This window comes from Euphorbia lathyris, chromosome 3 (assembly GCF_963576675.1).
Source record: "Euphorbia lathyris chromosome 3, ddEupLath1.1, whole genome shotgun sequence".
NCBI lineage: Eukaryota > Viridiplantae > Streptophyta > Magnoliopsida > Malpighiales > Euphorbiaceae > Euphorbia > Euphorbia lathyris.
In genome coordinates, this window is record NC_088912.1 from 105,131,173 (window position 1) to 105,157,629 (window position 26,457).

The 26,457-nt window shown below is 36.5% G+C and overlaps 1 protein-coding gene and 1 long non-coding RNA gene across 7 annotated transcripts in view; both read left to right on the top strand.

Moving 5' to 3' along the window:
- The window catches only part of LOC136221861 (GTP cyclohydrolase 1-like), an 88,525-nt gene that overhangs the window by 39,876 nt on the left and 22,192 nt on the right, over positions 1-26,457 (top strand). The gene's annotated exons all lie outside the window — the stretch shown is intronic.
- On the top strand, positions 14,634-16,186 carry LOC136224402 (uncharacterized). The gene is made up of 2 exons (XR_010686410.1): positions 14,634-14,879; positions 14,985-16,186. It is a non-coding gene; the product is annotated as an uncharacterized lncRNA (long non-coding RNA).

Genomic DNA, 26,457 nt, shown 5'->3' on the forward strand with positions numbered 1-26,457 from the left:
AAATCTTTCCATTTGACGTCACCATCTATCAAGCTCGGCTCGAAAATTTAGTGTCAGTTTTCGGCTCCAAATCTGTAGCGCTTCCTGACATGCGCTGATTTTGGTTTGTAGTTCTACATTACCCAACCTTTCCCATGTCGATTTGATTACCTCTCCACATTGCTGGTCCCGTAGCCAACCGTTTTCAAAGTGAAAACGTTTAGTCCCTCTGATCGGTAACCAAGCTTTTATTTCGAAAAATAAAGCCGAGTGATCTGATGCTACTGTGATCAAATTGTGTAACTTCGAATTTGCAAACCGCTCCTTCCATACTGAACTAACTAAGGCACGATCAAGTCGCTCCTCAATCCAACGATTTGTGTTTTGTCCCTACTTCACACGTATATGGATGACCCTGCATAGTCATACTCGATAGCTGACAATCCGCAACAACACTTCGAAAGCCTTCTTGAGTTGGATTGGTATTCAAAGATCTCAATAAATCCCATGATTCTCGCCTTCTGCTTCTTTCCGGATATCCATAGAATCCAATCAAACGCCACGATTGTAGTTGAGGGGTGGAGACCTGTGCATCAATATAGTTTTGCATTGAGGATAAAATCTGTACTAAAACTGACTTTTTCCACATCAGTGTTAAGCCCCCTCCAATTCCTTGACTATCCACATTGAAATATTGATGAAAACCCAATTGAGTGCATAATCTTTTTATTTTTCCGATTTAACCTTTGTTTCCATAAGAAATAGAATCAACGGTTTGTGGGCTCGAACCAAGTCCCTGAGGACATTCACTGTTCGTGGATTGCCCACTCCACGACAATTCCGACTTAAGCAACTCATGAGATTTCACGGGTCTGGTCGCCAGAACCCGCTACTTGACCGCGTTTTAACTGTACGGTACAGTTTGTTGTGTTGTTACTTGAAGTTCCATCTCTTCTAACTCGTTTGGGATCGATAGCTATAGCCTCCTCCATCTCTTTATCACTTTGTATTCGATTTCATGGCTCTCCATCAGATTCTGAATATCCTTCCCCATCTGATATGTAACATCCCCAAAACCCTAACATATGAGTCTTCCCACATTCATATATGTTTTCATGATTGAATATATACATTTTAGATTCATCTCATTGTCATTAGAAGTTTCGTATTCATAGTGCGATTACTGTACGATTAGGAGGCGATTAGTGTGTCATTAAGATGTAACGATTGGTTAATTGAGTTTGGACTTAAATGAATGAATGCACATGTCCTTAATTGATTAAATTAGACTTATGGAGGGCTGGAAATGAAGTTGAATAATTTTATGTGAGTATTTAATTGCGATTTATTAAATCAGTGATTAGTTATTATTGATTTAATGATTATCTTCGACCTTAGTAGTTAAGATTAGTCAACATTAAGATCGAAATAATAAATCAAAAGTCATCTTAATTCCTTACAACAACCATATTTTTTTTGTAATAAGTTGCAAAATCGTTACTTGTGAGTAACAAAATTCTCTAAGCATTAATGTATCTAATTAGTTGGATCTAATACTAAAGTGTAAAGGGTAATTTGAGCCACTTCGGTCTCATTTTCGAATCGAAATTTAGAATGAAAATTTGATTGATTAGACATAAGTTGTCTAGAGAATTAATGCGTGTATTGAACCATTAATAGCTTCTTACTAAGTCGTGCAATACCATTATAGACCAGTCATCAATGGCAGCAGCTAGAAAGTCTATAGTTGCTGAACTCAACAAAGACCTGAAATTAAATGGGGATAACTATAAGGTTTGGTCAATAAAAATAAAGTATGTGCTTGCTCACTTGGATATGGCTTATGGCCGAACCTGAGGATGGTGCAACTGCTCAGCTTCGCCGTTACTCGAAAAACGGAAAAAGGCTTAACACCGTTAAAAATGCTGACGTGGCAAGGGGTAAGACGGGAAAAATTATTTTTTTTTGTTTTTCTTTCTCTCTATCTTCCTTCTCTCTTCCTCTTCTTCCTTTTTTTATTCTTCTTCATTTTTTCTTCGTATTCTTCTTCTTCCTCTTCCTCCTCCTTCCTCTTCTTCTTCCTCTCTCTCTCTCTTCTCTTCTTTTTTTTCTTCTTATTTTTTTATTTCCATAATTCTGGAATTTTCCAAAATTCTGGAAATGAAAAAAAAATTAGAAGAAAAAAAAAGAGAGAGAGAGAGAGGAAGAAGAAGAAGAAGGAATTAATGCAAGAAGAAGAAAAGAAGAAGAAATTAATGGAAGAAGAAGAAGAAGGGAGAGAGAGAGAAAGAAAGAAAAATTAAAAAAATAGGTTTTTCCCATTTTACCCCTTACCACATCATCAAAACTAACGGTGTTAAGCCATTTTTCATTTTTCGGGTAACGGCGTATAATACAGTCCTTTTTTTTTAAAAAACAAAGCACATGGGTTTTTTTTAACAACATGAAACCACAAGGGATTTTTTTAGAATTTACCCTATTAATATACACCAAAGTTTCTAACCCATTTCTATGTATTTTTTAACATAAAAAAATATACATATATATAGCATCGGTTTAGAAGAAAAAAAAGAGATTATATATATGTGTGTTTTTGTGATAGCAATTGGACACATGTCCTATTGCATGGCTTGTTTCCCAAATAAACAGACATATGTAATAAGCCTTTGATTGTCATATTAGGATATAGATTATTTCTGAAACATGGTTACCTCTTTCTAAGAATTTATTCAATCCATTATGTTCTTTCTTCATAATTTATCCAATGGTGTGTTTGTTCTCAATGCTCGGAGATCCTGTTTAGAGAGTCTTAGAATAGGCTCATACGTGACAGATTCTAGACAGATTTTGAGACTCGGGTTGTGTCTTTCGTCAATTAAAGTAAGTAATTTATCAACTACATTTTTTATGATTTTGAGTATATATACATATATGTTAAGTGATCTTTATAAATTTTATTCTTAAGGTGAATATTTGATTTTAAGGTTGTTAAAATAGTGTTTTTGATAACTTATAATTTATGAAATGAAGTTTATATATATATATATATATATGAAGATTTATGTGTTTATTTTTAAGGAATTAAAGTTAGTATTGATAAGTATATTTTAAATTAAGTTTTGGTGATTTTAGTTCAATAATGATTTATGATTGAATATTTTGGAAATTGATTTAGAAATGTACTTGGAAAACTTTATGATGTTGATTTATGAGTTATATATATACTTTTACATATATATATTTCTGATGTCAAGTTATATCACGAAATTATAATATTTTTAGTATCCATCAAGAGCAATCCGGATAGGTGGTTCTAATTAAAGTTCGTATTTAGTGAGAAATATGGCATGTGTACACAGTTGAAAGACCTATCGGGTATGGCAAAGAAGTGTTGAGGAAGGCCATGCGGGTTATGCAAAATTATGAGATATCTCGATTCTATTATATTGTGGGGATTGATACATACAGGGATTATCTCTCGGATGGATACGGTTTGCGAAATATTTATTGATATACGGTTTGTGAAGTATTTATTGATATACGCTTTGTGAAGTATTTATTGAGATACGGTCTATAAAGTAATTATTGATATACAGTTGATGAAGTATTTATTGAGATATAATTTATGAAGTATTTATCGAAATACGGTTAATTGCAAACCTATTTATTTTGTGTAGTTGAGATTTTAAACAAATAAATATATATAGCTATTTTGGATATGAGTTTTATATTAAGTGTTTTAATATAGTGATTTAATACAATGTTTTAATATTAAGTGTTTTGGACATAAGTTTTAATACAGTGATTTACGTTTTGACTATGTGTGGTATTTTGAGAAATGATAGAAAGCTTGATATTTTAAATTGCATTTTGGTTAAAGGTACTATATTTTGAGTATTTTATTTTGGTTGAATCCATAAAATGTTCATTTTTAAGAATATAAATTTTATATGATACATTTTGGAAATTAAAATATATATATATAGTTATTTTGAGTATAAGTATTTTATGTAGTTGATAATTGCTTACTAGGATTTTTTGTCTCACGTTTTTTTAAATGTTTTAATGTTTTTAGGTGACAAAGTACAAGGTATAGAGAAGATTACCGACTGATTAGACGAGAATTGGAAGTTGTTGCTTATTGTTAGAATTATCATTAGAACTTTAGTATTTCAATTGTAATATGATGGAGTTGGTAAATATATTGAGGTTCTTGAATGACTAATGTAGTATGAATATGAGTTTATTATTTGAGAATATATATCTAGGAGGAATGCTTGAAAAGTGATAGGTTTACATATTTTTATATCTTAATTCCTTAGGGTTTAGTTTTAGTTTTGTTGTTTAGGTTCAAGTTTACCTTGTTTTCTGTTTTGTAGGTATTTTTGAGACTCAATTTCAAATTGATGGTTAAAATGGTGATTCTATGGAGTTTAAAGAGAATTTGAAGAAACTTGTCAAGTCATGTGCTGAAAAGGAGTTTCAAATGATGATCTGTCCTAACCTATGCATGTGGATCAATAAGTATTTAATGGAGAATTGATGACTTATGTTATGAGATTCTTAACATATATGATATTTATGAGATTTTAACTCTATTAGGATTTTCTTAAATAGTCACAATTAGAGTTTAATCCTAAAGATGAGTTTCTTATAGAGTTTAATTCTAAAAGGGAGTTTCTTTTAGAGTTTAATTCTAAATGAGAGTTTCTCTTAATATTTTTATGAGGAATTAATAAAAGTCAGTTTTTCTCTCTCCTGAAAACCAAGAGGCACAATTGTGAAAGCTATAAAAAGAGACAATTGGAACCACATTTGGAAGGAAGGACACACACAAAGAAGACACACACAGAGAGAACAATAAAAAATATCAAAGGCTCTTCATGCATCATCATTCTTCAATGGCTTCTTCTTCCTCCAATATGAACTAATTTCCAATTTCTAGCTAGAGGTTTTTAGGTCTTGAACAATCAATTGGGAGATCATTTTGTACTTAATCTTTTTCATCTATTCAAGTAATCAATTTCTATTCTATTCTTGTTCGTATTGCATGATTTAATTGAATCCTTGGTTTGATTATTTACTTGTAATCGTTTCGCTAATTAGATGTTTAAATACGTAATCGTTTAATTCATCTAATGTAAGTAGCAAATAACATAGTTAATTGTGGACAAGCTTTTAACCTATGTTGTGAATGTAATTGATATGCTTTAAATAATCCTGCTTTAGTGATTATTGAGTAGAATTGGTATCTCTTTCATACTTTAATGCTTTCAATCAAATTAAATTCCGAAGCTTGTTTGGAACTGTTTAATTGATTAAGGAAAATTAATGAGCTTTTCTTAATTGTCCAATCGGTAAGAAGAGATAGGTTGTTAATGCTTTTTAATAACCATAGCTAATTTATTTGAAGGGTTGAAATTTATATTTTCTATGATCGATGATCAATTGTTCAATTCAAGACTCAAATCTAACCTCTAGCTGGAATCTTTCTCATATATATTTCTCAACTATTTAATTTTTCTCCTATTTTATTATTATTTGTTATTTTCTATTTATTTCATTCTACAAACCAAACCCCCCCCTTTTACTTTTAATTGTTAATTCTGAAAAGTTATAATTCTACCAGTTTCTGAGGATTCGACCCTACTCCATATTTACTACATTTTTTGGATTCCAAGAGTAGGTATTTTATTTTTGGTGAATTTGACACTCATCAAAAAGTGTGATATTTATGATATTTGGAGACTATTAAGTGTTCATTGTGATCTTCTATTTCACGTCCGATGCCGATTGAGGTTGTTTAGGGTCAGATGTGACATGGATCTTGTTTTGATTTGAGTATTTTGGAAGTTCATGTACTTTTGTTTTCATTTGAGTCTTGTTTGGATTTGGGTATTTTGAAAGGGCTTTCATGAATTTGATTTTCTTGCGTTCAAATGTTCAAATGCAGACCGACACATCTCCGGCTATTCTGATGAACTACACTTGAAAGACCATCTGGATTCTGCTACTATTGGTATTTTCCTACTTCTATTATTATTACTATAGCAGAAGAAACAATTATCTTTGATTAGCCCAATCCTGATCCTAAACGCAATTATTAACACTTTCAATTTCCTTATTTAGTTAGTGTTTACTGGTTTTCTTTTCATTAGTTTACTTAATAGAGACAATGCAAATGATTTGGTCTTTTCAAATTTCAATAATGTGAACTATAAAACGATTTAATTGCCATTAATTTTGGGTTTTTCTTTTTGTAGGTGTTTTTGTATGGATGACCCAAATTGTTATATCTGCTGAACCTTTAACAGCTATAGTTATTAGTTAATGGTTCAAATGTCCTGAATACTTGTTCCTTTCATCATAATTGGTCCCACTCTAAACTTGTTTAACCTCAATTCCATCATATCTGGACTTATTTATGTTGGTACAAGTTACACAAAGCTTTGTCTACCTAGACTTTACACCTGAAAACGTAATGTAAACAATAAATACCACTGGTAAAACATAATGCTTCCAGAGTAAATAGGAAATAAAAAACAATAAAATGCAACCGAGTTACAAAACTTGTTGTAAACATGACTAGAAAGATTGCAAAATTTCCTGAGCAGAAAGAGAAAATCAGGATTTTTAGTACTTAGAAGCTCTTCCAAGGGCAGGGAATTGATCAGCATGAACAATAATTTCAGCAGCACTTCCATTTCCATTACTAAGGCTCTTTGTGTCTTCTCCATTTTTATCATTCAGCTTGTCTTTATCATTGAATCTTCCATTTTGTCTTCTTCTCCATTCACCTTTACCATTAGCTGGTTTCAGGAATTCATCAATGCTCATCACCTGCACAAACAAAATCAATTTATACATAACCTCATTTTCACTTATTATTTCTGAATTCCATATGTTAATTCAAGATAGAATCTTTACCTTTCCAATTTTCTCCCCCTTGATGCTATCTTTCTTTTTAGCTACTGCAGAATTCTGAAATGAAATACCAATGACAAACAATGCTTAATGAAAATAAATTCTTCCCATATTCTGAAATTATAAAAGATGAAATTCCAGACTTACCTGCTTCACTGCAATTTCCTCCTCATTATAATTATTCTTCTTCTCCACAAGAAGCATGGATTCAAAATCCTTGTCAAGGACAACTTTCCTTAGCCCTGCCTGTTTTAGGGATTCAGCTGCCTTTCTTCAAACATGACAATGGTATGTCAAAGTTTTCTAATACATTTTGGTCAAAGTTTTGGATTGTTTGACCAACTACAAAGTACAAACCCTTGTCATGTTTGAAGAAAGGCAGCTGAATCCCTAAAACAGGCAGGGCTGAGGAAAGTTGTCCTTGACAAGGATTTTGAATCCATGCTTCTTGTGGAGAAGAAGAATAATTATAAGGAGGAAATTGCATGGAAGCAGGTAGGTCTGGTATTTCATCTTTTATAATTTCAGAATATGGGAAGAATTAATTTCATTAAGCATTGTTTGTTATTGGTATTTCATTTCAGAATTCTGTAGTAGCTAAAAAGAAAGATAGCATCAAGGGGGAGAAAATTGGAAAGGTAAAGATTCTATCTTGAATTAACATATGGAATTCAGAAATAATAAGTAAAATTGAGGTTATGTATAAATTGATTTTGTTTGTGCATGTGATGGACATTGATGAATTCTTGGAACCAGCTAATGGTAAAGGTGAATGGAGAAGAAGACAAAATGGAAGATTCAATGACAAAAACAAGCTGAATGATAAGAATGGAGAAGACACAAAGAGCCTTAGTAATGAAATGGAAGTGCTGCTGAAATTATTGTTGATGCTGATCAATTCCCTGCCTTTGGAAGAGCTTCTAAGTACTAAAAATCCTGATTTTCTCTTTCTGCTCAGGAAATTTTGCAATCTTTCTAGTCATGTTTAAAAGCAAGTTTTGTAACTTGGTTGCATTTTATTGTTTTTTTATTTCCTATTTAATCTGGAAGCATTATGTTTTACCAGTGGTATTTCTTGTTTACATTACGTTTTCAGGTGTAAAGTCTAGGTAGACAAAATTTTGTATAACTTGTACCAACATAAATAAGTCCAGATATGATGGAATTGAGGTTAAACAAGTTTAGAGTGAGACCAATTATGATGAAAGGAACAAGTGTTAAGGACATTTGAACCATTAACTAATAACTACAGCTGTTAAAAGTTCAATAGATATAGCAATTTGGGTCATCCATACCAACACACTTACAAAAAGAAAAACCCAAAATTAGTGGCAGTGAAATCGTTTTATAGTTCACATTATTGAAATTTGAAATAACCAAATCAATTGCATTGTCTCTATTATAGCTCACAGTATTGAAATTACCAAATCAATTGTATTGACTCTATTAAGTTAACTAATGAAAAAAAACCAGTAAACACTAACTAAATAAGGAAATTGAAAGTGTTAATAATAGCTTTTAGGATTAAGATTGGGCTAATCAAAGATAATTGTTTCTTCCGTTATAGTTTAAATAATAGAAGTAGGAAAATACCAATAGCAGCAGAATCCAGATGGTCTTTCAAGTGTAGTTCATCAGAATAGTCGGAGATGTGTCGGTCTGCATTTGAACGCAAGAAAATCAAATTCATGAAAGCTCTTTCAAAATACCCAAATCCAAACAAGACTTAAATGAAAACAAAAGTATATGAACTTCCAAAATACTCAAATCAAAACCTACATGGATTTCAATCCAGACCTGCGAAATTATTCAAATCAAAACATCTAACCAACATAATTTGAAAGTAAAAGATAAGTGGATAAACAAATTGAAGGGAAATTTTACCAAATGTATCATATGAAGATGCTTGACTGCTCGACTTGGGTGAGGATTCCAACTTATCGATAGCAAAAACTGATGGCCTTCAAGGCGTACTGGCGAGTATACAGAAAAGAATAAGATGGGCAAGATCTCACTCTTCATGCATAAACAAGACCTACAATCCACTGCCTTCTCTATTGTCGCCATTCACCTCAGGCGAAGTTTTTCTTTAGTAAATCGCTTTCTTCTGGGCTCTGAAATGAGGCAGAAAATTGGAAGAAAAATACCTACTTATGGACTGAGTCAAGGTTTTCCACTGCCTTTCGAGTGCCATCAATGGTTTCTCCTTGGCGAGAAGAAATTATGGACTGTCTTTTGGTTTTTAATTTTTCGAGAATGAACTAGAAAAAAGTAATTTTTCATTTGCATCGGCCCCCATAAGAAGGCTGATGCAAATAACAAAAAAATAATTTTTCATTTGCATCGGCCCCTATAAAAAGGCTGATGCAAATGACAACCGTATTTCCATACAGTCTTTTGCATCGGCCCTTAACAAGAGCCCGATGCAAATAATATAAGTATTTGCGTCAATCTTTGCTAAGAGGCCGATGTAAACACATGAACGGGCTTTTGCATCGGTCCATAACAAGGGGCCGATGCAAATAATAAAAATATTTGCATCGGTCTCTTGTAAAGGGCCGACACAAATACTTATTTCACGACAATTGCATCGGCCTCTAGTAAAGGACCGATGCAAATGTGTTATTTACATCGCGTATCAGAAGGGGCTGATGCAAATGCAGCGATGTAAATGAACGTTTTTCCACTAGTGGTTCTTTTGTCGCTCACGTGATTGATCTATGTGACTTCTGGCTTTCCCTATTGGTTTAGCTCTAACTGGGACCTTTAAAGGATTACACTCGTTTTGCGTAGATGATGCCACAGATCTATCCCATGTATAAAAAAGGTTATCATTGCCTTAGTTGGCTAATTATTGCATTGAAGATGACCATTTATCCCACTGAGCTCTTGTTGGTATCCTCTATATGTATCAACAATGGGTGATCCAATTCTCACGTCATTGTTAATTATTTGGCCACCCATTCCTCATGTAGTACGAATATAGTTATTCCTCGTATTAGTGTTTTCCATTTACTCCAAATTCAATTGTAAAATGTACCCGTTAAAATACATGGTTTATTGAAATTCATGTTACTTCCACTGCTGCATATTAAAGGACGTAAAGAACATTAGAGATTGCAAAATGTTCTTGTCATCTATTCGTGATTCTCTATTTATACAAGATATACAAATACTAAACTAGGAAAGCTATTAAATTTAATAAATTTACACATATTGACTATTGACTATTTACACATATTCACACTGGAATCAATAGTCAATAGTGAATATATGTAAATGAGGTCAATATCCTAGCATATTTACACATATTCACACTTGGTCAATATTCACTCTTGACCCAATCTCATTTAATATATCTGTGCTAGGAATGGGGTGAAGAGCTTGTTTGTGGGATGTATATAACTAATTTCATGTATGAAATAACGGATTTAACGCAGGCTCTGATACCACTCAAGGAAAATAGGCAAACGCTTGGCAGCGGAAATATAAAATTTTTACCTATTTCCTATTCCCAAGATCCGTTAATCGTTATTTCATATAACGAGGGATTGAACATAAATACCTTTATGACGATCAATCTACCGTTGCAAACGAAGTGCCCACAACTTCAAAAGAGATGGAAACTGTCTACCAATCTGCCCCTACCCGAAAATACCTTCCAGAGCTCCGAACGCCAATCCCAACGGTAAAAACGTGGAAGAATATGTCTAGAAGCTCCTGTCCAAAAATCGCGACGATCCGACGGTTCAATCTCCGGGAATCCGCGAAATCGTGAACTAACCTGATGTAGGAGAAGCAAAACGAATTTCTCCTTTTGTATGTCTTTTCTACATTCATGAACATAACAAGACATATAAGTAAACGATTAGAATTCAACAAAGTAATAGCAATCAAGATAGATTGAATCTAATCAATCAACACAAGATCAAGGAGAAAAAGAAAGAGATGAAATCAATTGATTCGGAAGCAATCGGTGGAATTCCGTCCTCTACTATTGTGGTCGAAATTCTCAGTCTGCGGTAGAGGCTAGGGTTGACCGAAATTTGCTAATAGGAGGGGTATAAATAACCTCTTGTATCTAAACCCTAGTTAGGTAGAATTAGGTTACTTAATAAGAGTTATATTCGGAATAATACTCCTGTTATTATTATCTATAATTATATCTAAATATAAAGATAATAATAACTTATTGATAGGATAATAATTGAAGCAATTTAATCTCATTAAACCTCCTAACTTATTTATCCTATAATTAATTTAATTCATAATCATAATCTAATTATAATTGTTTAAATTAAATTAATTCCTTTATGTATTTATTATACATAAATCGCCCCCCTTATACTACTGGGCCTTAGTGGACTCAGTTGGGCTTCCGTTAATTAATTAACATCTGTTTCTCTTTTGGGTTCCAAATCTTATGTGTGACCCATTAGGTTCTTATTGCTTCTAGCCGTATACAACTATTAAATTAATTTTCTCAGAATTATATTTAATCTTTGTATAACGGAATGAGTACGCGAACTGTGATTGGCAGATCCGAAACATTCCTCCAGAGCTATAAGAAGACAAGTTGATTTTATCGTTGACCTTTCCGTATTAGTTACAGTATAATTCGATCCTTCATCAACTACATCCTTGAACTGAATCTTATGACTATGGATAATATCAAGTCATATATAGTGAGACGTTCGTTTTACTTGTACAGGCCGAGTTAACTCCAATTAGATAGGTTAAGTGAAATCTGCATTTCAAGTCTTAAGCTATCACCTTGCAAGGATTTAGAGTTGAGTCTTCCACAAGCGATCCTTGGACGTATCTCCCATTTATCAAGAGTGACAAATGATCAATCCAATGTATAACTATCCTGCAATTACTTCATGTGATACCCAACGTCTGCCGTTCACACCCCAGAGTCATCTCTGTTATGGATCGTGTTACAACAGGATCAAAGCATCACATTCCATAATCCAGAATCACTAATTAACATTCCTTTGAGTCTTAGGATTACTTATACCTATTAATACCAATGAGATGAACAGGTGACAAGGATAAATCTACCCATCCTGTTATCTCAAGTCGGGTCCCCAATTCTAATGAACTCCCTTTCATCGGATCCATGTAACTGTCCAGATATCTGCATATCTGAAGCTTGTGAGATCAGCTCTCTATCTCGACAGAAAACATTGTTACATGCAAGTCTCAACAGTGTTATGTCAATCCTTATTCAAAACATTTTGTATGTCGTTTCTACATTCATGAACATAGCAAGACATATAAGTAAACGATTAGAATTCAACCAAGTAATAGTGTTAAGCCTAAAATATACCTAAAATATCATTAGTATTTACATCAGTTTTGCTTAGAATTCATACTATTTATATCTATTTAGAATGCTTTTACTCTCGAATATGTTTCTTTCTTACAAGGTACGTAAATATTTGGTAAAATCCAAATAGGAACGAAAAGAGGTCAAAAACGGAACCAAAACCTTATAAAAGGAGTCAAAAACGATAAAGATCAATTACACCTAAACAAAGACAAAGACGAAGTCAGAAACAGAAGAAAATGACACATTCTCGGTTAAGGAAACAAGATTCTCGGTAGAGAATTTACAAAAGCCGCGACCGAGAATCTCAAATTCTCGGTCGCGACACGCCTTTTCTAGGCAGCTCTTCCTTTCGTTCGAAGACCAAATATATGCTTCTCCATTCTCGACCGAGAATTGCCATTCTCGATAAGTGCAGAAATTCTGCCAAGTACAATGAACACATGTTTAATTCAAAGAAACGCGTTCGTTCGAGTGGATAAAGACATCCTTTCACAATGGATACTGTTGGTCCCTTATAACGTTGCAAGTATAGTTCCAAGGGGGGGGGGGGGTTAGGAACTATTTAAACTTTTTCTTAAGTTTGGGCAAACTTCTTTTCTTAAGAGAAGAGGTTTTAACAGTGGCGCTGAGTGATCAGTAGGATACTGGCTTAGTCAACTGGTGACTAGGTCAGTTTCTTGACTTGAGTCAGGAGATAGCACTTAAAGTCTATTCCTGAGCTCAGATATTCGATGCGCACAACTCAGCTTGACCTTTTTACTTGGTCAGTTTTGGTTATTTAAGCAAGCAATATATATAAGGAGTTTAAGGTAAGAAATACGTTACTCAACAGATTTATCCAGGTTCGGCTTCTTCTAAGCCTACGTCCTGTCCCCGGAACACGTTCCGAGATTTCAAATCCTCTACTGAGCTCTTTAAAGGTAGAGCCTCAAACCTTTTACAATCTTAACAACTGAGTATAACAAGAGTACCTTCCTCTATACCTCTACTCAGTCCTAATCTCTCGCTGAGTACTATAACCAAGTGTCGCTACCGGATTTTCCGAGCACGAACGCCGGAAGCTAAATCGGTGAATAGTTTTTCCCTAATTAAAACTATTTTTTAGAGTCGCCACCAATCAGAATTAAGGCGTGATTGGACACCGAAAATGGTTGAATTTTTATGGATAAGGGGGTCTGCAAAATTGAGATTTTTGGTTCGTTTGTCGGTTACATGTAGGGAAGAAAAACTTGATTAATCACCCTACCCCGCCCAAATATTGGTACTAAAAGGATGTAGTTTTTGTGTTAACTGTTCGTTTTACTTTGAATTGTTGACATAAACCAGGCGCTCGTGGATTTTAGTGTTATTGGATTTAATATTGAATTCTAATGACGTTTTCACATCATTTAGAATTAATTTGGTTATGGATTCGAATGGCGTTTTCACATCGATTCGAATTAATTTTGCTATGAATCCGAATGACGTTCTCACATCGATCCGAATTAACTTGGTTTAGGGATTCGAATGACGTTTTCACATCGATCCGAATTAATTTGGTTTATGAATTCAAATGACGTTTTCACATCGATCTGAATTAGTTTGATTAATTTTATTCATTCGAAATAACATTTTGAATTGATTTGTTTTCGTTTTAAATTACGCATATAACATACACGCAATCGTATTTTATTGAATTAAAATTCAATTTTTATTTTACGTATATCACATATACGATAAATAAGATTTGAATTTTAATAATGGATGCTTTAATGTTTTTATAAATTCAAATAACGTTTTCACATCGATTTGAACCTAGTTGGATTTATTAAAATTCGAGATAACATCTCGAACCGATTTACTTTGGTTTTAGAATCTGGTATATCACATATGCACACGATGCATTTATTAAAACCCGATTTAGTTGACATATATAATATGAATGTCGAAAAATGGATTTTAACACGTTGGTAATTTTATATACATGAATGGGAATATTTATAAAAAAAATCTAAAACATAAATGAGCTAATTGAAACTATACATTAATAATTATAAATACCAATTAAAAAAAATTATAAAAATAAAATTATCAATATTTAAACTAATTGAGAATTAAGATTACGTGGTTAGCCTAATTAAAAAAACAAAAGTAATTAATCTATATATGTATATAGACTAATTAATATAGTACATGCATACATCAAAATAATATTTAATAAAACACCAATAATGAACTAATACTTTGTAACTAAAAAAACAAACATATACGTATATAAAAAGGATAAGGGAAGAAATGGGCTTGAAATTTTCACCTGGCTCAGGGGGCGGATTTGGACTTGCTGTAGTCCATTAACTCATTTGAATGATGGTATAAAATTTGGATTATTAGGGTTTTATCTTACTTTTATCCAGCCGACTTTCTCCCTTCTTCCTTATTTTCCGTCTTCCTCTTCTCTCTCAAAATCGAAACCAGAGCTCCCATGGCTTCCGGTGAGTTCTTTGCCCCGGCCACCTCTCTTCTTCTTGTTTCTTTCTCTTTTTTCTTCCTCTCGGTATTTGAAGACAGACCTCGCGGCAGCCGATGGCATCTTTCGACCTCCGCCTGCTCCTGTTCGTCATTCCATTCCGCTCCTTTTCGCGGTGCCATCGCTAGCTACACGGTGAGGATCTCGCTTCTCATCTCCTCTATGACTTTTATTTCTTCCTGTTTATTTTCTTTTCGTTTTATTGCTTGCCTTTTCCCTGATCTGTACTCTTTCGTTTAGATCTGCTCGGAATGAACGATCATGGAGTTGGTGTGACAGCGGTTCGTTCCTCTTCCATCTGAATCACGAGTAACTCGGATCGGGTGAAGACGATCTGCGGTGACAGTCTAGAGGCTGCGGAGGTTGTCCATTCCGGCGTAGACTCCCATGGAGGTAAGATTGCATTGATTCGGTATAGTTACATTTCATTCTAGAACAGAAATGAGATTTCCGTAATCTCACTAAAAAAATCAGAACTTGTGTTTTTCTTGTGTGAAATGTAGCCATTGACAGGGACCAAGCTTGTTTTTTGCTTTTGTATTTGCTGGAACAGTAGAAGTTGCTTTCTTGTTTGATTGTATTTGCTGGTATTGGTTTATTTTGACAGGAGAGTGGAGTTTGATAAGGTGAAAATGGGTGCAACAGGGAACTTTAAGAACAGAGAAAAGAAAGATTTCCCTCTGTTTTTGAGGGAACTCTTCTTGAAAACTAGATCTTGGTTTGAAGACAGCTTGAGAAGAAAGAAAGGAGGAAAATTTAAGTATGAGAAATAGAAATTGTACTCAAAACAGATTAAGAAGAAAGAAATGGTGAAAGATGGATATTTAGGAATAGAGAAAAAGGAAATCACTGCCTTCTCCTCAAAACCAGAACCTGGCCTTGAGAGGAAGATAGAACTCCAAACCAGAACCTGGATTGAAAAAGAGGAATAAAAGAAGAATAAGAATTAAAGATGAAGAAGAACAAAAGATTACGCAGGAAGAAAACAAAAACAGAACTCAAACTGAAAATCAGATCTTGAAGAAAATATTAAGAAGAAGAAAAGGATGAAGATGGAGGAGATAAGACAGGTTAAGAACGAGAAAATGTGAAGAAGAAAAGGAAACAAAGATTATAAAGAAAAAATGGAGAAACTGAAACCTTGATCAAGCTGAAGGACACGAAGGAAGGAGTTGAGGATGGAGAAGCCCTGCTTGCCCCTATTGTCTGTTTTGCCTCTCTATTTATAGAAAAAACAACAGAACTTGTTGGCTAAGTAGTATATTGTATTTGTATTACTACATTTTTAGTAGCTGCTTGTATTTTTGTATCATGTATTTGAATTTGCTGTATTTTGATTTCATGAGCTTGTTGGAATGGATTTTGTAGACTGGGCCTTGTACTTTTGGGCCATTAATTGTAATTCTGGAATTGCTAATAAACCTCTACTTTTATCTTGTTTTTATTTTATCTACTTTCTCATTTTATTTTAATTCCAAGAATAGGTTAATTCAATGTTTAGAATGCTAAATAATAATTAGTACGTTGGTTTTATTATCATTAAATTAATCATTTAACTAAGGATTTACGACCTAACAATTGTTAGTATATTATAACTAGACAATATAGTCAAATAAAATAAAATCCATATTTAACTAAATAAATAACATTCCTTTAATTAATAATGAATACTATAAATTAATTGATTAAACCTTTATTACATAAACATTTAATCAATTATAAAGATTATAAATATAATTTCACTTTCTTTTGCATAATTACCAATTTTTCAACAAATATCAATGTATCAAGTAAAATATCTACAATGTAAGCATTTACAAATAAATCGATTAGAATTATAAGAATTAAAAGAAATAAAAATTTACCCCGGATAAAATGGCTATCTACACCAAGTACTCAGCCTCTCCTTTCTAATCTCTAGAAATGATAAGTGTTTGTCCTAAACAATGATTTGCTAAGACACCTTAGATGATTGAATAATCACTCTAGACTTTTACACAAAAGATATTGAATGTAGTGTAAGGTTGCTTTGCTTTTTGCTTGCAGAACTTTGTGTAGAGATTTGGTCAGCGTAATGACTTGATCAAGTTCTGTAAGTCTTGAAGCTTCTGATGGCACTCTGTTTATAGAGACGTCTGGGCATCGGTCATTTCGAATTTCGAAATAACCGTTGGAGGGAAACAGCTTCCTGTCGTTGTCATCCTGACTTGCTCAGAGCTCTCGGCTAATCAGATTTGTGTATCTTCTGTCCTCGGTCAGCTCAGCAGACTGTCTCTCCTTTTATGGTAAAGTCAACTGGACAGCATACTGTGTCGTCTGAACTTTACCCAAAGTGGAAATACTTTGTCTGGAAGTTTTCCTTAGCCAGCTGCTGTCTTGTACGTTTGTCGAATCTACTCAGCAGCTTCATCTTGAAGTTGTTCCCGAAGGTCTTCCAAATCCTTCGATTGCTGAGTTGCGTTTTGTCCAAAGCGACAACGTTTTGACAAACGCGGGCCGAGTTGTACTGAGTTGTTTGACTTGGGCTTTGACACTTGTATTGGGCTTGGGCCTTTTAATTCTTGTATCTTATAAACAATTTAACTCAACATTAAACAAACACATTAGTAGAATAAATCAAAGCATTTAAACTTAGCGTGTTTAGAATATGTATTTCAATTATACTTAAACAATTTTGTCAAATCAAAATTATGTGGAAAGGTGTTTCAACAAACTCCCCCATTTTGATGTTGGCAAAACTATTCAGCGAGGAACTCAGTATTGAGCTCCCCCATGATAGTTGACCTATTATACTTAGCAAACTCCCCCATAAGGGTTGAGCTACTGACTTAGTTTTACTCTAAACATTTACAGGTTTGATCGAGTAAGTCTAAGGTCAGTTTTCGAATATAGGTCAGCTTATATAGCATATTCTATTTACTTAGTATTAAGCGGAAGGTTTTAAACATTTAGAGTGCGCTGAGTAATTTGTTGTTCAATGAGTTCTTAAAAGACAATGTTTTATAAACACATAGGACAATGTCAAACATGTTATCAGCATTTGATTCAATCAATAAGTTTCATAAGTATTAAACATAGCTGATTTAATTGAAGATACATAATGACTCAATACACAGCAATATATATCATAACTCAGGAATAGAATCAAAGATGCAGGTATGATATTAAAATAGATAGTCAGTGTTTACAATCAACAGTTCAAAGATAGGCAAAAAGAAATACAGACTACATACTTAGCCTATACTGAGCTAGCCTATAAATCTATTTCTTTTTCTTCTATTGGGACTGACTTGACCCATGCTGTGTTCTTGCTGGTGTTCTCGCTTGATCTTTCTCCCCCGTTTTGTCAGCATCGGGAGGAGGAATCCTAAAGCTGTCGGTTAAGACAGCCCTGGTAAGCTCGTTGGACAGTGTTTTAAGGCGGTCAGCGCTTTCATTGACACCGTCAAAAATGGCAACTCCCTGATTGGAGACTTCATCAGGTATATTGAGTTCGACAGCGCTGATCATACTGACTATGAAGGCTTCAGACTTACCAATCCATATAAGTGCATCAGTCAGTCCAGCAATGACTTGATGAAAGGTTTTGAGTAGGTAAGTGTCAAAGTACTGATGCTGAATATTTGTGTGACGGATGTGATTGAAGGTTTGTCTTGTGATAGACAGCATCTCGTTTTGTTTCATTTGGTCAGTGTCCATCTCCTGCTTGTTCAGATTTAGCAGTCGAACAGCTTCACCAATTTGCTCTACTGAGCACTGAGAGTAAGAGACCATTTGCTCATTGTTCTTGAGTTGCTCGGTGTGAAGCTGAGCAAAAAGCATTTTGACCTCAGCAGAGGTTGCATAGCCTTGGTTCGCAGCTGACAAGTTCTGAACTTGTTGTTGTAGAGAATTCAAGTGTTGAACGGTTGTCAGCTGGATCTCAGCCAGCTTGGCGATGGCGTCCTGCTTAGCTTAATGTGTTTGATAAGTGATGATGACGTTCAACAAGTCCTTGAATCCCTTAACTTCGTTGAGAAGCTGAGTGACCTGGGAAAGCTGAGTAGTCTCAATAGATGAAGATCCAGTAGCAGGAGGAGTGGATTGTTGAAGGTCTTTGATCAATGCTTGCACTGAGTCGATTATCCTTTTGCCGGACTCAGTGGCATTCAGATAGCTTTGAGAGTCTTCAGTGACATCAGTGTGACCGATAGGAGGAGGAGTCAAAGGAATGACATGGTCAGTGACTGGAATGGTGTTTTCAATCTGCACTTGGTTCATTTGAGTACGAGTTTGATCGGCAGATAGATGAGTTGGGGAAGTAGAAACTCGAATACTGTCTGTGCTGACGGGGGCAGATGTGTTTGGAGTCAGCACAATGCTTGGATGGGCAGTATTGACAGCACTCGTCTCAACCTGACTTGTTGAGGTGGTAGAAGCATTTTGGTCGGCATGTTCCTGTTGGGAAGAAATAGAGGCTTGTTTTTCGATGGATGACGCAGGCTTTCTACCAACAAATTTGAGTTTTAGGGTAGATGGGTCTTTCGTTGGTTGTTGAATGACGAAGTCAGGAAGAGTTGGTAGTTCAACAGGAGTCTCACTGACTTCTTTCTGACTTGCCTTGATGAGTTTTCTTCTACGAGGAGGAGTAGGAGGATTGCCAGCTTGAATAGAATTGCCAGAGTGAGAAGGAGAAGTTTCTTCCTGATCATGATGAGGGAGTTCAGCTTGCTCTTGGACTTGATCAACATTGTGTTGGTCCAGTTCTTGCTCTTCTCCAGCAGCCAACCCAGCAATGGCGTGCTCAGCTTCGATTTCACTAGCTGTCTCCTCGGAGTCAGCATCATCGTTGTTCTCATCATCATCATCAGAATCCCCATCCAATTCTTCCTCAACTTGTGCAATGAACTGGTCGTCCAGATGCACCTTGTCTTCTTGTTCCTCAGACACAGTTCCTAAACATTGTGTGTAGTGAGAGTCACCAGGCACAACGATGTCAGTAGGAATGGCATTGAGGGGAGTCAGTGTAGAAGGCTTCTGCTTCTTCTGAGGTTGCTCATTAGTGTCCTCAGTTTCAGGCTCATCTTGCCTGCTCCTCTTCTCAGCTGACTTAGCAGCTGACTTCTGCCTCTTGGCTGGAGACTCAGCATCATGTGAGGTAGTCTCAGCAGCTTTTCTTTTTCGGGAGGCCGGGGCCTTAGTCCTTCTCCCTTTCTTTGGGACAACAGTTTCCTCAGCTTGTCCAGCAGCAGCAACAGCTTTTCCTTTCTTTAGAGGCTGACTGAACTTTAACGCTCTCAGCGAAGCCGCTGTGATCTCAGATCCTCTAGCTGTTTCTTCATCGGTCAGGTCTACCTGATGATCAATGAGGATCCTGGTGATGAGCGATCCTAGCCTCAGCGTGCCAGTACTGCGTTGGAAGCCAGCGATAAGGAATACTGGCATGTTGATCGGTTTGTACGTCAGCATATGCCAGATGAAGCATTGTTCGAAGTTTGTTGCTGAGGTAGTGCAGTTGATCTTCGGGTAGATAAAATAACTTAGTAGGTAATGAGCCATCTTCTGATGCTGACCCATAGATGAAGCTGAGACTTCTCCTGAGTGGCCTGCAGGTTTACAGAAGTTGACCTCATACCCAGTACCATCCTGATCTCCTGATCTCCTTAGCCTTGCTCCCTCAGTCTTTAACTAGAGCAAATTTCCTAGGTAGAGAGGGTTGACGAAGATGGTTTTCTCTTTCACTACTGTTACCAGATAGTCCTGGTTGTCGTTAGCAACGCGAAGGTTGTGGTAAAACTCCTTTACCAGGTCAGGATATGTGTGATCTCTAATCGAAAATAGCCCAGTCCATCCATTCTGTGAAATCCACTCACAGAAGGGTTGTTTTTTTTTGTACGAAGGCTTCAGATACCCATCTTGAGGGCTCAACCTTCCATTCGCGGACGTTTTCGAAGACCTTTGTGTAGGTCCTGACTTTTTCAGGTTTTCCCTTACCAGAGGTTTGGCCAGTTTTTCCTTTGCCTGGCGAGGTGACCTTGGTAGATTCCGGCACAGAGGTTTGCCTGGAAGTTTCATCGGAGCTAGGCTTAGGGTGGCCAGCACCGGAGATGTTGAAGGAAACTTTAGTCATAGTTTTGGAGAAGAAGGTATGGAAATCTTAGAGAGAGAGTGTGTGTTTAGTGAGAAAGCTTTCTTTGCCTTAGTGATTCGATAATCGTAAAGAATAAAAAATGGGAAATTACCCATTATTTATAGAGGTGAGGTGTGGTGTGGATTTTATCGAATCCATGTGTCAGTTTTGCCTTGGGATTGTCAACCGACAAAGATCCTGGCATTTATGACACATACGGCGTATACGTCATCCTAGGGGCTATACGCGTGCTATTGCATTTATTCTAACAGATCTAACACTCAGCGTTTAGAATACTAAGCGTTTGATATTCTGAGTGGTCAGTAGTGCATAAACAGATGATTTCTAAGTTTAAACTTACTCAGTGTGCAATTTACTCAGTATTTGCTGTTTAATTAATTTCAATGAGTACTCAGCAAAAGCAATTATTTAGCATAGTAATTCACTCAGCATGCATATTCATTTAGTTCAGGAATTTACTGAAGAGGATTAAACATACCAATAGCTTCTCTCAGTATGCTGAACTGCTCACGGGCCAGTGGCTTCGTGAAGATATCAGCAAGCTGCTCGTCCATTGGGACAAAGGTCAGCTTGATCTCACCCTTGAGTACATGATCTCTAATGAAGTGATGTCTGATGCTGACATGCTTCATTCTGCTGTGTTGAATTGGGTTCTTTGAAAGATCAATTGCACTTTTGTTGTCACATTTGACTTCAATTGTCTTTGTTTGAACACCATAGTCTTCAAGCTGTTGCTTAATCCATAGGACTTGAGCAACACAATGACCAGCAGCAATGTACTCAGCTTCAGTGGTAGACAAGGCTACTGACGCCTGCTTTTTGCTGAACCAGGATGCAAGACAGCTTCCTAAGAAGTGACATCCTCCAGAGGTGCTTTTACGTTCCAGTTTATCCCGTCCATAGTCAGCGTCAGTGTATCCAATGAGTGTGAAATCATGAGTATTGGGATACCATAAACCTGCGTTCACCGAGCTTTGCAAATATCTAAGGATTCTTTTTACATCAATGTAATGAGATTCCTTAGGGTTAAATTGATATCTAGCATAGTAGCATACTGAAAACTGATATCCGGTCTGCTTGCTGTTAAGTAAAGTAGAGAGCCTATCATACCTCGATATAATTTGCTGTCTACCGACTTACCATTCTCGTCAGCGCATAGGACAGTGTCAGTGCCCATAGGAGTGGATATTGGCTTGCAATTTTCCAAATCATATTTCTTTAATATCTCATTGGCATATTTGGCTTGACTGATGAAGATGCCATTCTTTCCTTGTTTAATTTGAAGACCGAGGAAGAAGTTGAGTTCTCCCATCATGGACATTTCAAATTCAGTCTGCATTTGTTTGCTAAACTCCTTACACATTGATTCGTTAGTTGCACCAAATATTATATCATCAACATAAATTTGGGCCAGCAGGGTATCTTTACCCTTTCTCTTAATGAATAAGGTTGTATCAGCTTTGCCCCTGACGTAATTTCTAGTCAGCAGGAAACTGGTCATCCTTTCATACCAAGCACTTGCTTGAGGCCGTATAGAGCCTTTTTTAGTTTGTAAACGTGGTTTGGGAATTTAGGGTCCTCAAAACCTGGAGGTTGATTAACATAAACCTCCTCGTTTATAACTCCATTAAGAAATGCACTTTTGACATCCATTTGGAATAATTTAAAGTTCATGTAAGATGCATATGCACATAGAATTCTAATTGCCTCTAGCCTTGCCACTGGGGCAAAGGTCTCACCGTAGTCAATACCTTCTTGCTGACTGTAGCCTTGAGCTACAAGTCTTGCTTTATTCCTGACTACATTCCCTTGTTCATCCATCTTGTTCCTGAAGACCCATCTTGTTCCAATGGTCTTTTGACTCTTTGGATGAGGCACCAGCTCCCATACATCGTTTCTTCTGAATTGATCGAGCTCCTCTTGCATTGCGTTCATCCAGAATTCATCTTCCTCAGCATCAGCGAAGTTCTTAGGTTCCTGTACTGAGACGAAGGCTACATTGCTGAGGTACTTCCTGAGTTGATTCCTCGTCATCAGGGTATTCCCAGCAGAATCAAGGATTGCACTCTCTGAGTGCCCTCTTGGAATCCTTATCTCTTTAGGTAGATTTATGTCTTGTGCTGTCTGTGTTTCAACAATCTCTGCAGAAGTAGATGGGTCAATAAAAGTAATCTTAGGTTCACTCTTACTCTTGGTCAGCCTTTTAGTGAATAACTCAGTAGCTGGTTCTTGGTCAGCGGTTATTGAGTGTGGATCATCTTCGGTTAGCGGCTGGTATCTACCTGCAGGGTTAGTTTCGTCGAACTCCATATGTACTGACTCTTCTAGAACTTGAGTTCGCTTATTAAAAACTCTATATGCTTTGCTGTTTGTTGAGTAGCCCAAAAAGATAGCCTCATCAGCTTTTGAGTCAAACTTTGCTAAGCTATCTTTGGTATTTAAAATAAAACATTTACAGCCAAAGGCACGAAAGTATCCAATGTTGGGCTTTCGTCCTTTCCAAAGTTCATAGGGGGGTTTCTTTAAGATAGGTCTAACTAGAGCCCTATTAAGAATATAGCACGTTGTGTTAACAGCCTCTCCCCAAAAATACTTTGGAAGCCTATGCTCATCCAGCATTGTCCTGGCTATTTCAACCAGAGTTCTGTTCTTCCTTTCAACAACCCCATTTTGTTGAGGTGTTCTAGGAGCAGAAAAATTATGGTCAATGCCGCTGGCTTCACAGAATTCAACAAACTTTTGGTTTTTGAATTCTCCACCATTATCGCTACGGATGTGAGCTAATTTTAGGTCTTTATCATTTTCAATTTTTCTAACCAAATTTGAAAATGTCTCAAAGGTCTCATCCTTGCTGGTCAGCAAGATGACCCACGTGTACCGAGAGAAGTCATCTACAATGACCAAGGAAAATCTTCTTCCACCCAGACTCAGCGGCTGGACTGGACCGAAGAGATCCAAGTGTAGTAACTCTAACGGACGCTTAGTTGAGACAATATTTTTGCTGTGAAAAGATTATTTGGTTTGTTTTCCAGCTTGGCAGGCGTGGCATAATTGATCTTTTTTAAATTTAAGTTCAGGCAGTCCCTCAACCAATTGCTTTCTTGCTAGTTTGGCCAGGAGGTCCATGCTTACATGACCAAGCCTCCTGTGCCATAGCCAGGAATTCTCTTCCTTTGATACTAAGCACACAGTTTTTGAAAACTTTTTCTCTAAGTCTAGCATAAAGACATTATCTATGCGAGGGGCAGTTAAGATTAACTCATTTGTTTTACCCTCGTATATTTTACATCCAGTAGCATCAAATATAACTTTTCTCCCATTGTCACATAGCTGAGCTACGCTGAGTAAGTTATATTTGAGTCCGCTGACTAGGGAGACAGATTCAATAGTAGGATTACCTCCAATGGTTCCTGACCCTACTATCTTACCCTTCTTGTTGTCTCCAAAACTTACACTTCCTCCTCGTTTACGCTCAAACATGATGAACTGAGTTTCATCACCAGTCATATGCCTCGAGCATGCGCTGTCAATATACCACATCTTTGACTTCTCAGCACATCTTAGGCTTACCTCATTTGATTGCTCCTCGTCATCTGATGCGACAGATAGGTCAGCATGCTCAGAACTGCATGGCTCAGCAAGTTCGTCAGCCATGAAGCATATCTTCGCTGACTCGGTGGCCTCAGTTTCTGTAGATGAAGACTCATCACTGTCGCTCCATGTAGCCACCATTGCCTTTTTGCCGCTCTTCTTGTCTTTCCTCAGTGTGGGGCAGCTTGACTTAATATGACCGGTTTGATGGCACTCAAAGCATGTAATGGGCTTTGAGCTGTCCTTTTTGTATTTGCTGTCGCTTGAGTCAGCCTTATACTTATCAAACTTTCTGTAAGGCTTCTTAGAATATTTGTCATTCTTCCTGAATAGCCTTTTCATCTTCCTTGTGAACATGGCCATCTCCTCATCATCAGTTGAGCTCCCGTCAGTGGAGTCAGCTTTCATGACAAGAGATTTCTGCTTCTTGTCTTCAGATTTTTCCTTCACCTCGAAGTTCTTCATAGATATCTCATGGGTCAGCAACGAGCCGATGAGTTCGTCATATTTGTAGGTGGTTAAATCCTGAGCTTCCTCAACAGCTGTCTTCTTTGCTTGCCAGTCTTTAGGAAGACTCCTGAGTATCTTTTTGACTTGTTCTTCCTCAGTGAAGATTTTCCCAAGTCTCTTGAGCTCATTAATGATGTTGGTAAACCTTGCATTCATGTCTGAAATGCCCTCATCATTGTTCATCTCGAACAGCTCGTACAGTCTCATCTGCTGATTCACCTTGGACTCCTTTACTTTATTGGTTCCCTCTTAGGTGACTTCCAGCTTTTTCCAGATCTCTTGCGTCGACTCACAACCTGAGATTTTATTATATTCTGCAGCATCGAGCGCACAGTGAAGCATATTGATAGCCGAAGCGTGATTTTGAAGCTTCTTAAGATCATCCTCTGTCCATTTGGCCTCAGCTTTTACAACTGTTTGGCCAGCCACAACTTCGACAGGTACAAATGGGCCTTGAACTATAGATAGCCAGGCACTCATATTTGTAGCCTGAATGAAATTTTTCATCCTATTCTTCCAGAAGGTATAGTTAGACCCGAAGAATAGGGGAGGCCGAGTGATGGACAGCCCCTCAGGCAGTATCTGAGTTGTTTGGTTTCCTGGGAGAAACCGAGTACTGTTTTCGCCCATGGTAGGGATCAGCTTAAGGTTGTTAGACCTTTTACAGAGAGCTTTTAGGCTCTGATACCACTTGTTGGTCCCTTATAACGTTGCAAGTATAGTTCCAAGGGGGGGGGGGGGGTTAGGAACTATTTAAACTTTTTCTTAAGTTTGGGCAAACTTCTTTTCTTAAGAGAAGAGGTTTTAACAGTGGCGCTGAGTGATCAGTAGGATACTGGCTTAGTCAATTGGTGACTAGGTCAGTTTCTTGACTTGAGTCAGGAGATAACACTTAAAGTCTATTCCTGAGCTCAGATGTTCGATGCACACAACTCAGCTTGACCTTTTTACTTGGTCAGTTTTGGTTATTTAAGCAAGCAATATATATAAAGAGTTTAAGGTAAGAAATACGTTACTCAGCAGATTTATCCAGGTTCGGCTTCTTCTAAGCCTACGTCCTGTCCCCAGAACACGTTCTGAGATTTCAAATCCTCTACTGAGCTCTTTAAAGGTAGAGCCTCAAACCTTTTACAATCTTAGCAACTGAGTATAACAAGAGTACCTTCCTCTATACATCTACTCAGTCCTAATCTCTCGCTGAGTACTATAACCAAGTACTCAGCCTCTCCTTTCTAATCTCTAGAAATGATAAGTGTTTGTCCTAAACAATGATTTGCTAAGACACCTTAGATGATTGAATAATCACTCTAGACTTTTACACAAAAGATATTGAATGTAGTGTAAGGTTGCTTTGCTTTTTGCTTGCAGAACTTTGTGTAGAGATTTGGTCAGCGTAATGGCTTGATCAAGTTCTGTAAGTCTTGAAGCTTCTGATGGCACTCTATTTATAGAGACGTCTGGGCATCGGTCATTTCGAATTTT